This window comes from Elaeis guineensis, chromosome 2, assembly GCF_000442705.2.
Source record: "Elaeis guineensis isolate ETL-2024a chromosome 2, EG11, whole genome shotgun sequence".
In the NCBI taxonomy this organism is placed as follows: Eukaryota; Viridiplantae; Streptophyta; class Magnoliopsida; order Arecales; family Arecaceae; genus Elaeis; species Elaeis guineensis.
In genome coordinates, this window is record NC_025994.2 from 88,260,151 (window position 1) to 88,272,854 (window position 12,704).

Consider the following 12,704-nt stretch of genomic DNA (forward strand, 5'->3'; position numbering starts at 1 on the left):
GGTGCTGAAGTGGGCCACAAAAGAGTGCTCAAGCTGCCTGAAGGAGTGGATACTTTCTGATCGAAGGCCGGAGTACCAGGCCCTGGCAGCTTTGCAGAGCGTGGCGGGGAAGCCGATGCAAAAGAGAGCATCGGTTGCCCCTTGAATCGTCATGAGAGCTTTGTAGCTCTCTAAGTGGTCGATTGGGTCGGTGGAGCCGTCATAGGGCTCCACGTGCGGTATCTTGAACCGACTGGGAATCGGTTCATCGAGGATGAGTTGGGAGAAAGGTTGGGCGGTCTGAAAGTCGACGTCGTTTGAAGACTTCTGCCCGTCCACCTGCAGCTGCGCGAGTCGACGGTCGATTTCCTCGAACCTGCGTTCGTAGTCGTCTGTCCGTCGGTGCTGGGAGACCCCAGGAGTGGAGTCTCCGAAAGATTTCGAGAGAGAGGCGGATGGCGTTCGTGGGCGTTTCTCCTTCCTTGCTCGTTCCAGCTGGGAGGGAGAATGCCGTCGGGACCAGTGAGCATCGTGCTGCGGCCGCCCCTCCTCCTCTCTGCAGGAGCGCTGTGGCGGGTGCTCCTGCGGAGGCGACGGAGATCGACGCGGGCGTCGGCAGCTGCTCCTGGAGGGCATCGGATGTGCCGTCGGTTGCCCGACCGGTGATGGCGGCAGCTGGATCGGTTGTTGTTGAAGGCTTTTGACCGCGTCCGTCAGCACGGTCATCTGCCATACGATCACCGCGATTTGTGCCTCCGTGGTCACCACAGGGTGCGGAGAGCTGGATTCCGCCGTGGAGGGTGGAGGAGAGGCCTCTTCCCGACGGGAAGAGCGCCTCGTCGATCCGGTGACCCTCGATCGCTGAGCTCTTGTCTTTGTCATCTAGAATTCTGTGGGGGTTGCGATCCCTGGTGCTGTCGATGAAGCACTAACTTGTCACTATGAGCGTCGCTCCTCTCGCCCCTTCCTGGCGTGCCAATCTGTTGCGGCCAATCCCCTCGTCATCTGGTCGTCGGGAACGAGCGCCTGCAAAAGAAAGTCTGCACTGACCGGAGGTGGCTCCGACGGGGACCCTCCGACGGTCAAGTCAGAGAGGAGACTAGACAACAGTGAAAAGAAAATAAGGAGCTCAACGAGAGAGGGAAAGAGAGAGAGGGAGCAAGCCCAAAAGTTTCGAAGGGACCTCTAGCACTGTTGCCTTCCCCGATATATATAGCGGAGCGTGGTATGGCGCCGTCATTAATGGCGCGGACAATTGAAGAATTGTCAATTCACTGTAGACTATCAGAGTCGCCGTAAAGGTGTCAAATCGCCGTGGGACCGTCAAATCACTAGGGTTGACAATGCCATAGGCGGGATAATGCCCCTAGGCGGCAGTGCCGCATGCTGTTGTCAGGACTGACAGTCTCTGGCAGTAGTACGGCGATTGGAGGAGTCGACCGACTTTAGGTCGGTGGCCAGCTGAGGGGCGTCGGGTAGAGATTCGGATCCCTCCGACGGTCAGTCGGACACGTCGCGAGAGTCGGGCATTGGACTCCCTGGTGCGGTCGGTCGGGAGAGCGGAAAAGGTCTGCCCGACCGACATATCCTCGGTCGGTAGAGAGCCGTCGATCGGTCGGTAATGGCATCCGACGATCGGTCGGTCGGTCGGTCGGTCGGTCGGTCGTATATGCCCGATTATAAGTCGGCATGAGCAGAGTCGGTCGGTATTCTCCAATAATAACTTCATGTAGGTAGAAGCTAGGCTTTATATATCCATTGGAGGCATGCATTAGATGATGTCAATTCCCATCTTTTTGTTCAAACTTCTAACAACCATCCATTATGCAGGTTATTCTGGTAAAGTGCCGTAGCCGCTGTGTTACCGTAACCAGTTGCCTTTGCGTGAAAATTGAATAGTGTGAAGGTTAATGTGCGGTGGAAGATAGAGTGGAATAATAGTTGAACCTCGGCGTTTTGTCGTGTTTGTTGGAAATAAAACTAGTATGCTATGTCATACCGCTTGTTTTGCCGTGTTGGAAGTCAGTCTTTGGCACGTTCTCGGGAAAGCTATCTTTTTTGCGTGTAGCTTTTGTCCTCAATCTAACGTTGGGAGATGGTTTAAATTTAAGTAATACGAGGGTGTGCCCGCCCCTTTTTTTTAAATATATATTATTATTATTTTGAGGCAAAAGAGGTGGAAGTGAGCCACTTTCCACTTGATATTTATATTTAAAACTGACTTGATTTATGGAGAGAATTTTTCTTCATAAAAAAATTATTTTTAAAGAATTTGCTTTCTAAAAATACGGTGTTAGAAAATCTAGTTTTGGTAAGATATTTAAAAAAAAAATTATTAATTTTGATCTCATGTGAAGTTTCAAAATTTATTTTTTTCATAAATTTATATTTTTCATGAAATGTGAAAAACATCTTATCATGAAATTTTTTTTTTTTTTGCTCTTTTTCTATTTAAAACTCCAATTAGATAAGAAAACTCCTCTTTACTTCTCAAGAATTATCTTTTCTCTCCTCCACTTTCTGCAAACCAAATGAGTTCTTGAGAAGAATTATATTTATACCGTTATTATTGTTGAGAATGTTGGAGAGGTTGAAAGCTCTCTCACCCATAACAACATAGGGTGGCATGTTAAGCAAAATATATCAGTGAGGATGGCAATGCTTAATAATTTAACCCATTTAGTTTGATGCAAGTGAACTTAGTTAAGTTACATGTTTAATAAAAGAGAGGCTCATATTTGGATTTTTGATCAAATTGATGAATGGATCGATTTTTGAGCCGGTAGATTTTTTTAATTTATCTTGTAAGCAATTTGATTTGAATATGATCCAATTCGGTTGGATTGTTAGCCTCAAACATAGTCATTTTTAAATTATTTTTGACATACATACTTACCGATCCATCCATCTCTATTGAGTGTTGAGATATTATTATCCATATAACCAAGAATGGCAACGGACAGGATATTTATAAAATTTGTCCCATATATATTCGAACTTGTTTAAAATCTTATCATCTAAATCCATTTTAAATCTAATAAAATTTTTTTCATAAATTTTAAACATGTTCTATTAAAAAATAGTAAATCTATCTAGTGCTCAAACTTGCTCGATTAACTTTTGTTCGGATTGAGTTATCCCAGTAGGGTCAGATGCTTGATCGAAAAAAAAAAAAAAAAGCTAAGGGGGTACAGAGAAAGATCAATGGTAGTAATCTAAATATAACTAATACTAAATGAAAACCAATAATACATTAAACTTTCAATTCTAACTTGAATAAACAACTATAATCCATAATATTAATATTAAATCCATAATTTTCTCATCCCTCTATTGTGTGTGTGTATTATAATCTATTCGGGTAGCAGGTATCCAAAGGCCAAATCTCAAATTCATTCCGAACGGTTTTAATTTTAAATCTCAAATCCTTCTGAAATTTTACAAAATTTTGCTAAATAGAATCTAGTACGATTCGGGGGAGCGAGCCAGGTAGGGAAAAAAATTCGTTAAATGGTCGTCCCTATCCAGCCAATTTCGCTGGTTACACCGCACAGCAAATCTTCAATAATGAGGGAAATTATGCACCATACCAATCACAGGCGCTAATTTCTGTGGGTCCGTTCATCCCGGTGATGAGCCTACTGGCAGTAGCGCTAGTGATTGGCGTGGTGGACCTTTGTATGGGCATAATTTCTGCCATCGCTGGTCGTTCCGTGCCTCCATTTACGCCAAGCGTTCCAGATCCCCCTCCTCCTCGCTTTCCTCTCATCTCCGGCACGAGATAGAGATGAGATGGAGTGCTCCCTCTCCTTAGAATTACCTAAGAAGATGGCGAGCACCAGCTCTTCTTTTCTCCCCTCCTTCTCTCCTCCCCCAATCCCCATCTCTGGAGTGGAATCGTTTCACTGGATGGACTTCATCGCCCGCATCTCCCGAAACCCATCTCGCCGATGAAATCCCTTCCCACTTCTCGATTCTCCTCGATTAGGTCGAGCTCCATTTGCTGTTTAAAGGGGCAGTCCGATCCAATGCCGGTTCTCTCGACCTCCTCCTTGGAACCAGAAGTTCGCACTGGGTATCGATCGCCACTCTTCTTGGTTCTGGTTTCTTGTAGATAGCATTGTTCTTGTTGTTTTTTAGCCTACGCCATTGATTTCAATCTGCTGATGATCCTGAATTAATCCAATTTTTTCATATCTTTTTCATTTAAAAAAAAAAAAATCTTTTTTGAGATTTATAGACTAGTAAAATCTTACTAGAGCGTTTTGTTTTAATTTGCTGAGAAATACTGGATTCAACAATTCTGAGCTAGACAGGATAATGATTAATTGAAGCAAAATGATATGCTTTGTGAGAGGGTAAAAAAGGTGAATACTATCTGGCGTGGCGTGGTTTAAAAAACAGGTGGACTGGGTCAATAGCGGTACCATATCATTCCAATGGCAAAATGGTACCAGTCTGGACCTCGGGAGAACAAAACCAGTGCGGAGTCCATATTACCAGTATTTAAACCCTTGATATTCAGTGTGATGCGTCCACATATGGTTGATATTCAGCGGATGGGTAAATACATAATTAACCAAAATATTTAATGCGTACATGTGCTAGAATGATTAATAAGTGGGCACAATTACAGAATTTCTTTAACTTTTCCTTTTTCCCATCATGCCATCACTCTAGAACTGGAGGCTGAAACTAACAAGCAAAATGGAGTCGGAACTGGGAAGATTGATTACGTGGACGTGTTCATGCAATAGAAAGAAAATGGATTTCCACTCTCACTTATATTTTCGTTATGTGACTTCATTGTGTTAAAAGTTTTCTTACATTTTGGATTACATTTATTTGGTACTTTTGTTAGGTATGCAATGCATGGAAATGATGTGCTTCTTTTTCTATTTCTGAGGGTTCCTTTGCTTATTTTTCTATCATGCAGCATGTGGAATTGGCAAAGTTATCGCATTCGTTACCAGTATGCTGGAAAAAGTGGGCCTGCGCTAGTTTTAGTTCATGGTTTTGGGGCAAACAGGTGTATGTTATGGACAATCTTCCTTCCCATTTGCTGACAATGTATTATTGTAGGTATTTGTATGGGCATATTGCTCCAGAAAAAAGATTGTTATGCCTGTGAAATCTTATCATTTATAGCACATATTCATTATGTTTAATTTGTTTGTTTTCTTGATGCAACCTTCACTAATTGCTCTTTTTTTCTTTACTTAAAATAACCATTATGCTTTGACTGTATAGTGTGAGTGCAGTTCTTTTCTGGAATACTAGTCATTGGAGGCAAATGTATCTACAAGTTGACCAACAAGCTTGTACATCTCGCGAAAAGCGCTTCCTGAATAGCATAAAGTTTATCAAAAGTAGAAATGTAGAAGTCTATAAGAGAATAATTGCTTCTGCAGTGGTTTAGAAAAAATATAATATATTATCAATTCCATTTAAGTGACAATATTCTGAACCATAAGCATGTATAGCTAAAGCTGTGGGCTGGGCCATTAGTTTAGGTTCATTAGTCTTCATAGTCAATTTCAGCTCAAAAGCAAGGCCTGAAACAACATTTAAACCTGCTGCGTTTTTATCTTCCATAGCAACATGCTATTCTACTTTCACATGTGATGTGGTCTCCCATCTTTAATGCTCTTCTTGCCACTCCTATTCACCCATTCTGTGCACAAGTTGTTGACATGTGCCTTATGAACAAGCAAACCTAGAATAATAGATTACAGTTTATCCTGTTGGCCATGTTATTTTCATTCCAAAATGGATGCTTATATGGCATATATCCTCAAAACTTGTCTATCATTGCATTTTTCCATAGGAGAACAAGAAGAACTAAAGATATGTAGAAGACCTTAAAAGGAATTAAAAGAGGAAAGTAGAAAAAAATTCGTACTTCAACTAAGAGATGAGTGAAGCTGTTGAGGTATCACCTGGATTTCCCTCTTTTATCCAAATAGAATCTGAAAGAGCACTAGATCAAACCAGATGACTCATATTGTATGGTGATCATGTCTGGGAAAACAGTAATTTTTATCATATTTGTATTTCAAGATCTATGCTCGCATTGGCTTTGAACTACATGCTCAAGTCTTGCAACCATCTCCTAGAATTGGTTTCTATATTTCAAGTTTTTATCATATTTCATGAAACAGATGTACACATTTTTGGAGTATCATACATGGATTGATTTGCTTATTTCTTGATTTCTCTTCGGTTGCATTGTATGGTGTCCTCAACAATCAGTGTTGACTAATTGGATCTTCTTTTGTAGTGACCATTGGCAGAAAAACATATCTGTTCTTGCAAAGTCACACAGAGTGTATGCAATTGATCTTGTTGGTTTTGGTTATTCCGATAAACCAAATCCACGGAAGCCTGGCATGAATTCCATTTATACATTTGAGACATGGGCATCCCAACTCAATGAGTTTTGTGCGGATGTGGTCAAAGATGTTCCATTCTTTATTTGCAACTCCATTGGAGGTATGGCTCATGCACGGATTCCATAATCAACAAGAATTGACTAATCATACTATAATCATGTTTCTATGATGTCACCCTGAAAATCATAAGAAGAGGTTGATCCTTCTACGTTTTCTATCCTTTGCTAGAATTTTCAAGGAAGCATTAGGAAAAATAATGGGGAAAGCTAACCAGTAGAGAGTGGGAAAGGGTGAGAGATGGGGAAGCCTGGGCAACCAGTTTCTTATTCTTTCTTTTTTATTTAACTTTCTTTTAATTTTTTCCTTTTCAAGATACCCCTCTCTCTGTTTGCCATGAGAAAAGAGGTGTTCTTTTAGAAAGAGGTGGAATCCAGTGAGGACTTTGATTTGCCATTCTTGGCTTTGCACAAGTCGGGCACAATGGATCTCTAGGCTCATGTAGGGTGTTATCTGAGCCAGCAAACCCTATAAGCCTGCTAAATAAAAGGCTGATCTAAGCCTCTAACACTTAAAATGGAATGAAAAATAACTAATGAAACATTTCAAACTAAAATTAAATAAACGCAAACCTAATCTAACCCCGAATTATATCATTCAGCATGTTTTCTCTGTATGGTTACAGCATGCATGATCACATCTCCTTGAGTTATTAGGATGCACATGCTTCTGTGAAACCCAAGCAATAAAAGTAACCATACAGTCTCATATAACATCCATCAAAATATTATATCATGATTTTATTTTTGGAAATTTTATAAAAGAAAGAGGCTTATATTGTGTGGAATTGGGCCACCATGATATGCCCATCATCATTAGTTTCAAGAACATATTTGTTTCCCTAGAAAGGTAGAAACTGGAGAGGAGTAGAACAAACAAACTGTATGCCCGATATGAATAACAAATATTGAGATATGTGACTCTGAAATTTGAAAAATGAAAAAGAATTCTTTGTTTGTGCATGGTTGGTCCGTCATTGGTTATGGAATTGCTATATCTTTTTCCAAAGATATATACACACATAAATACATATATGTACTTTTATTAGTATACATATATGTACATGTTGATATGAAGAAAGTAGTACATGTTGTGGTTGTGGCCTTGATACTATCGTGACCATATAAATTTTAGATACATAACACTCTTTTTGGCTGCTCCAGCCATGTGGCAACAGAGTAACTGATTAACCGCATGCCGCCTGCATGCGGAAGTATAATGCTGTTTATTGTCAAAGTGCAACACTAACCAATGGAGATTTCTTACTACAGTATAGAGAGATAATCTGATGACCTATACCTTGTATAAAATTGCTATTTGCTTCACAGGAATAGTTGGTCTTCAGGCAGCTGTTATGGAGCCTCAGCTCTGTAAGGGTATTGTGTTACTAAACATTTCCTTAAGAATGCTTCACATTAAGAAGCAGCCTTGGTATGCGAGGCCTTTTATTAAGTCATTCCAGAGCCTATTGCGGTAATTAATCTTTGATACCTGACCCTGTAAATGATCTTCCTGTATCTTGCCATGGTTTTGCTCAGGATGCATATTCTGTTGTTACAGGAATACAGCTGTTGGAAAGCTGTTTTACAATGCAGTTGCCACACCAGACTCTGTTAGAAGTATTCTATGTCAGGTATTTTTGTAAAAACATTGAATATTTAACCCTCTCACATGAGTACAGTAGATTCGTTGGATTACATAGTCAGTCACATGAGTATGGTAGATGTGCTGGATTACATAGTCATTTGTACTAGTTCAAATGTTTAATATGTAGTTTATTAATCATGGGATAAGTTGGACAGATGGGCCAATTCGAACTTTTACATAGATAGATGTAAAATTTTCTAGTGGTGTCTGAGAATGAAGAGGTTTTGTCAAACAAGGATTGTATGCAAATGAGTTGGTGGTTTGTTTGGGGTCATATACATACTCAGACATCATTTCTTGTGATTTTTTAAAAATTTTTATGAAAATTGGAAGATTTCAATGCCATATGGTGGATACTCAAAGGGCAGGAGATGACAAATGGGAAACCAGGGGGTGCATTGATGGTGTACTCTCCATGAAATCAAAATAGTTCTTAGTGAATAAGATTTCTCATACAATCATAATAGTATGAGTAAAATTGATAGCTCCTCGTATGCTAATATACTAGGATACACAGAATGCATTTTTTTAAGCACATTCACTTCCAAAACATCTAAACAGTTAAAAACTAAAACTTAAGGTGTTCTATCCACTTTTCAGTCTTGTTCCTTCTCCTGATCCCTAACAGAGCTAGTTGCCTAGTTGTCTATAGTATCAAGCACCAGCCACTTCTACAACTTTTTCTATCAATTTTCATCAGAAATTTGATAATCTGCTATTATCTGTGAATGTTTTTACATTTTATGATCTGCAACTGCCTACTTCGGTAGTTACAATTACACTATTATTTACATGCATGGCTTAAAGAATGGTGCATGATGCCTATATCATTCAATTCCAAAATATGTGTGCATGAGATCATGTTGAACCAAGCTGAATTCTCGCATGCTTCAGTCTTGAGAGATGCACCCACGTGTGGAAAATGCAAAGATGAAATTTAGTTACTCTAAATTGAACTCATTTTGTTCAGACCACATGCTTGACCATTTTGAACAGATCGACATTGTAAATTATCTTGAATATGCATATTTTAATTTGAATTCATGTCATAATGATATGATATTGATACGGTAAATCAATGTATCAACTGTAATTTAAACCATGTTTGCTCTGGTAATGGACGAGAAGGGCTGTATCTGTTGTAGTGGAAAATATGACGGCATATTATGTTGCAGACTTATTCCTTAGTATCATACTTTGGGAGGACGCATTGTATGTGCTAGCACAAAATTCTTCCAATAGCCTTTACATGTTTCATGAGAAACATGTATCATTCTTGTTGGTGTTTTCAATAATATGAATACTCCTGAGTGCAGAAAAGTATTTTCCTTGAGAACAAGGAATTGTTCTCAAAATATCATTAGAAAATAACAGCGCTAACATCTTTTTGTATTCATTTTGATTGAAAAGAAAAATATAAAATCCTTGTGAACATGATAATTACTTATCTTTCTTTATGAACATATTCATGTAGAAGCAAATGCATGCCTTACATATGTCATAGGATAAGAACATCTAAAGATTCTTTGCTGTGCGATTTTTTTTTTTATTTCCATGTAACATGTCTGGCCAGCCTAGTATAATTAAATTGGATACTTGCAGTCTTCTTCATGATTATAGCTTTATGATTAAAGAGGATATATGGAATGCTTACATTTTATAAGCCATTATTTACTTCTATTGATCTGGTTCTTATGAGGTTCTCTTTAGTGTTATTATGACACATCTACAGTGACAGATGAGTTGGTTCAGATAATTCTGCAGCCAGGACTGGATCCTGGTGCAGCTGATGTATTTCTTGACTTCATCTCCTACTCAGATGGTCCTCTACCTGAAGAATTGCTCCCTCTAGTGAAGGTTAGTGGAGAGGCTACTGGTGCTACCATGCCCCCTCCTCTTGATTTTGTCTGTATCTTTGCTAATACTATTTCTATCACTTCCCATTTTGATGTTCTTTCTTTTGTCCCCAGTGTCCAGTTTTGGTCGCTTGGGGAGACAAGGACCCATGGGAGCCTGTCGAACTTGGAAAGAAGTATGCAGATTTTAATACAGTGGAAGATTTCATTACCTTTCCCAACGTTGGCCACTGCCCACAGGTTCCTTTGCTGACTTTCTGTTGCTATGGTTAATGAAATACTGATTGTAGTTCGTTGCTTTATTTCTGCTTGCTTATCTGCCCAGTTCTTTTTTGGCAGGATGAAGCACCAAATCTTGTAAATCCTCTAATTGAATCATTTGTTAAGCGACATTCAACGTGAGGGATGGACTGTCGACCTTGAGCTACATCTGAAAATTTTGTAGAGACATCTCCTCGGATGTTTATACTACCATTTCTCACCTAACCACAATTGCCAGTTCATTTGGATATTTCATTCAAGAATAGACACAGAAATTCCAAGATGGATAAGTCACATGACATTCAATTTCAACAGATTTCTGATTTAATGTTTTTCTATCTGACATATAATAGATCATAGTTTTAGTTTGTAAATGACTCAACTCTGTACATTTTTGGTATTTTATTATGATTTGTTTTATGAGAATTGTTTAGCTCTTTTTATTTATCACTAGAAGTTTTCAATACGATTAAAAAGTATAGATTGACTTGAAATGTACATATTCAGTCTATTGTAATGGTTCATATTAAATTTTCGCTTTACAATGTTGTATGCTTCATTTCATTGAGATATAAATGCTGTGTGTTGTAAAACTTCAGGGCCCTATTTGGAAATCCAGCAAGATTGGGCTGGATTTTTCATAGGATCATGGATTACAGTCTAGGCAAATTCTTTGTGCATCATGGGTGGTGTAAAAAAATCTGACGTAGAATGTATCATTTTGTCCGATTGATCCACATAATCACCGCTTTTCTACGCATATTTAATGCCGGTGGATTAGCTTTTTCATTTAAAAATTTTGTATGACAAAAATACCTCTATTCTTTAGTAAATTTATGATATTGTATGTCCATATTATAATATTTTGCATCTAGAAAGTCATAATTTTTGTCTATAGAATGTTATAATATTACGTAGGATGTCATAATATATCTAGAATATCATAATTTTTTATTTTTTTCAAAGAATAAGAATATTTTCGTTATTTAAAATTTTTAGATGAAAAAATTGATCTGTAGACACTAGATGCGCTTTGAAAAGTGATTGGATAAAAAAAATATCCCTTCTATATTATGATATTCTAAATCATATTATGGTATCCTAGATTATAATATACCACAGGATGTCATAATTTTTTTCTAAAGGACAAAGATATTTTTGTTCTATAAAATTTTTAAATGAAAAAATCGATTTGCAGGCATTAAATGCACGTAGAAAAGTGGTGACTACGTAGATCAATCGGACAAAATGGAGCGTTTCACGTTGGATTCGCAGTGGATAAAGAATTTTTTTTACAGTCTATTTAAGTAAGATTTATATCAACTCAATTCATTTTCAACCCAAATTCTGTGGGAAAAAAACACCTCCACACACACAGCCACTTTTGCCCACACCTGCGCATGCACACACATGCACGCTATGCGTGCACACATATATATAGAATCCTGCAGTCCAACAGGCCATGCGTGCGTGCACACATATGTATAAAACCCATAAATGGGTTTTAGGCCAAAATTAGGATGGGCATTTAGAAGAAAATAGATTAGGTAGGCAAATAGATTTAATTCTTATAGAAAATCCAGCTCAATCTTGCTGCATTTTCCGAACAAGTGTTTATTTGAAACTATTTCCTTAGGAAGCAATAATCTTTGATATCCATTAAGCAGGAAGAAAAGGTTTGATCAAAATTCAGATCAATCATTACCTGCAGCAATTAAAGGTATCTCACAATTTATTGGTTTATGTTGACTAGGATGATAGAGGCCAAGATTTTTAACGTATTGGTGAGGGATTATTACACAAAAATCTAAAAATTCTCCATTGCATCGCAAGACTCCATGAAAGGATAAATTTTTACAACCGCACCCTATAGAATCTGGATGTTGTCAACCATATTGCTGTCTTATTCCGATATATATGGAGTTCATTGGAGCATTGTATTTTGCCAAAATATCTTATGCTATTAATTTCTTTTGTGATGCTAGGGGTGAAAGGTGACTTGATAATATCTGTTCGGATCTGAAAGAAGACTTGATAATATCTGTTCGGATCTGATATAAATTTGAGTATTTGACTAATATCTATATCTATATTTATATTCATAAATAATAAAATATAAATATGTATAAATAACTATTTGATCCATATTTGAATATCTTTTTTTTTGTAATCCATCTTATATAGTATTAATGAACTTTTAGGAGAAATAAATGACCATAAGAACTTGTTGCTGCTTTATTCAAAACTTAATATTTAGTGATATTTAAAATTTTATTGCCATAAAAGTTTAACTATCTGGTTTATAGCCATATTTATATTAACACTTTCATATCCAAAATTTATCTATATCCATTTAAAAGAAATATAAATATGAATTTCTTGTAGTGTATATGCACAAAGTATAAATGGATATAGTTGTGGATTGATATCCAATTCATATTCTACCCGTTTTCTACCCCATACGATGCCCATTTTACAGAATTAGTAAAGAACTTCAGAGTCTAATGGAACA

General features: G+C 37.8%; 1 pseudogene; it reads left to right on the plus strand.

Moving 5' to 3' along the window:
• Positions 1-3,636: 3,636 nt before the first annotated feature.
• On the plus strand, positions 3,637-10,618 carry LOC140855689 (uncharacterized; annotated as a pseudogene).
• Positions 10,619-12,704: the final 2,086 nt, after the last annotated feature.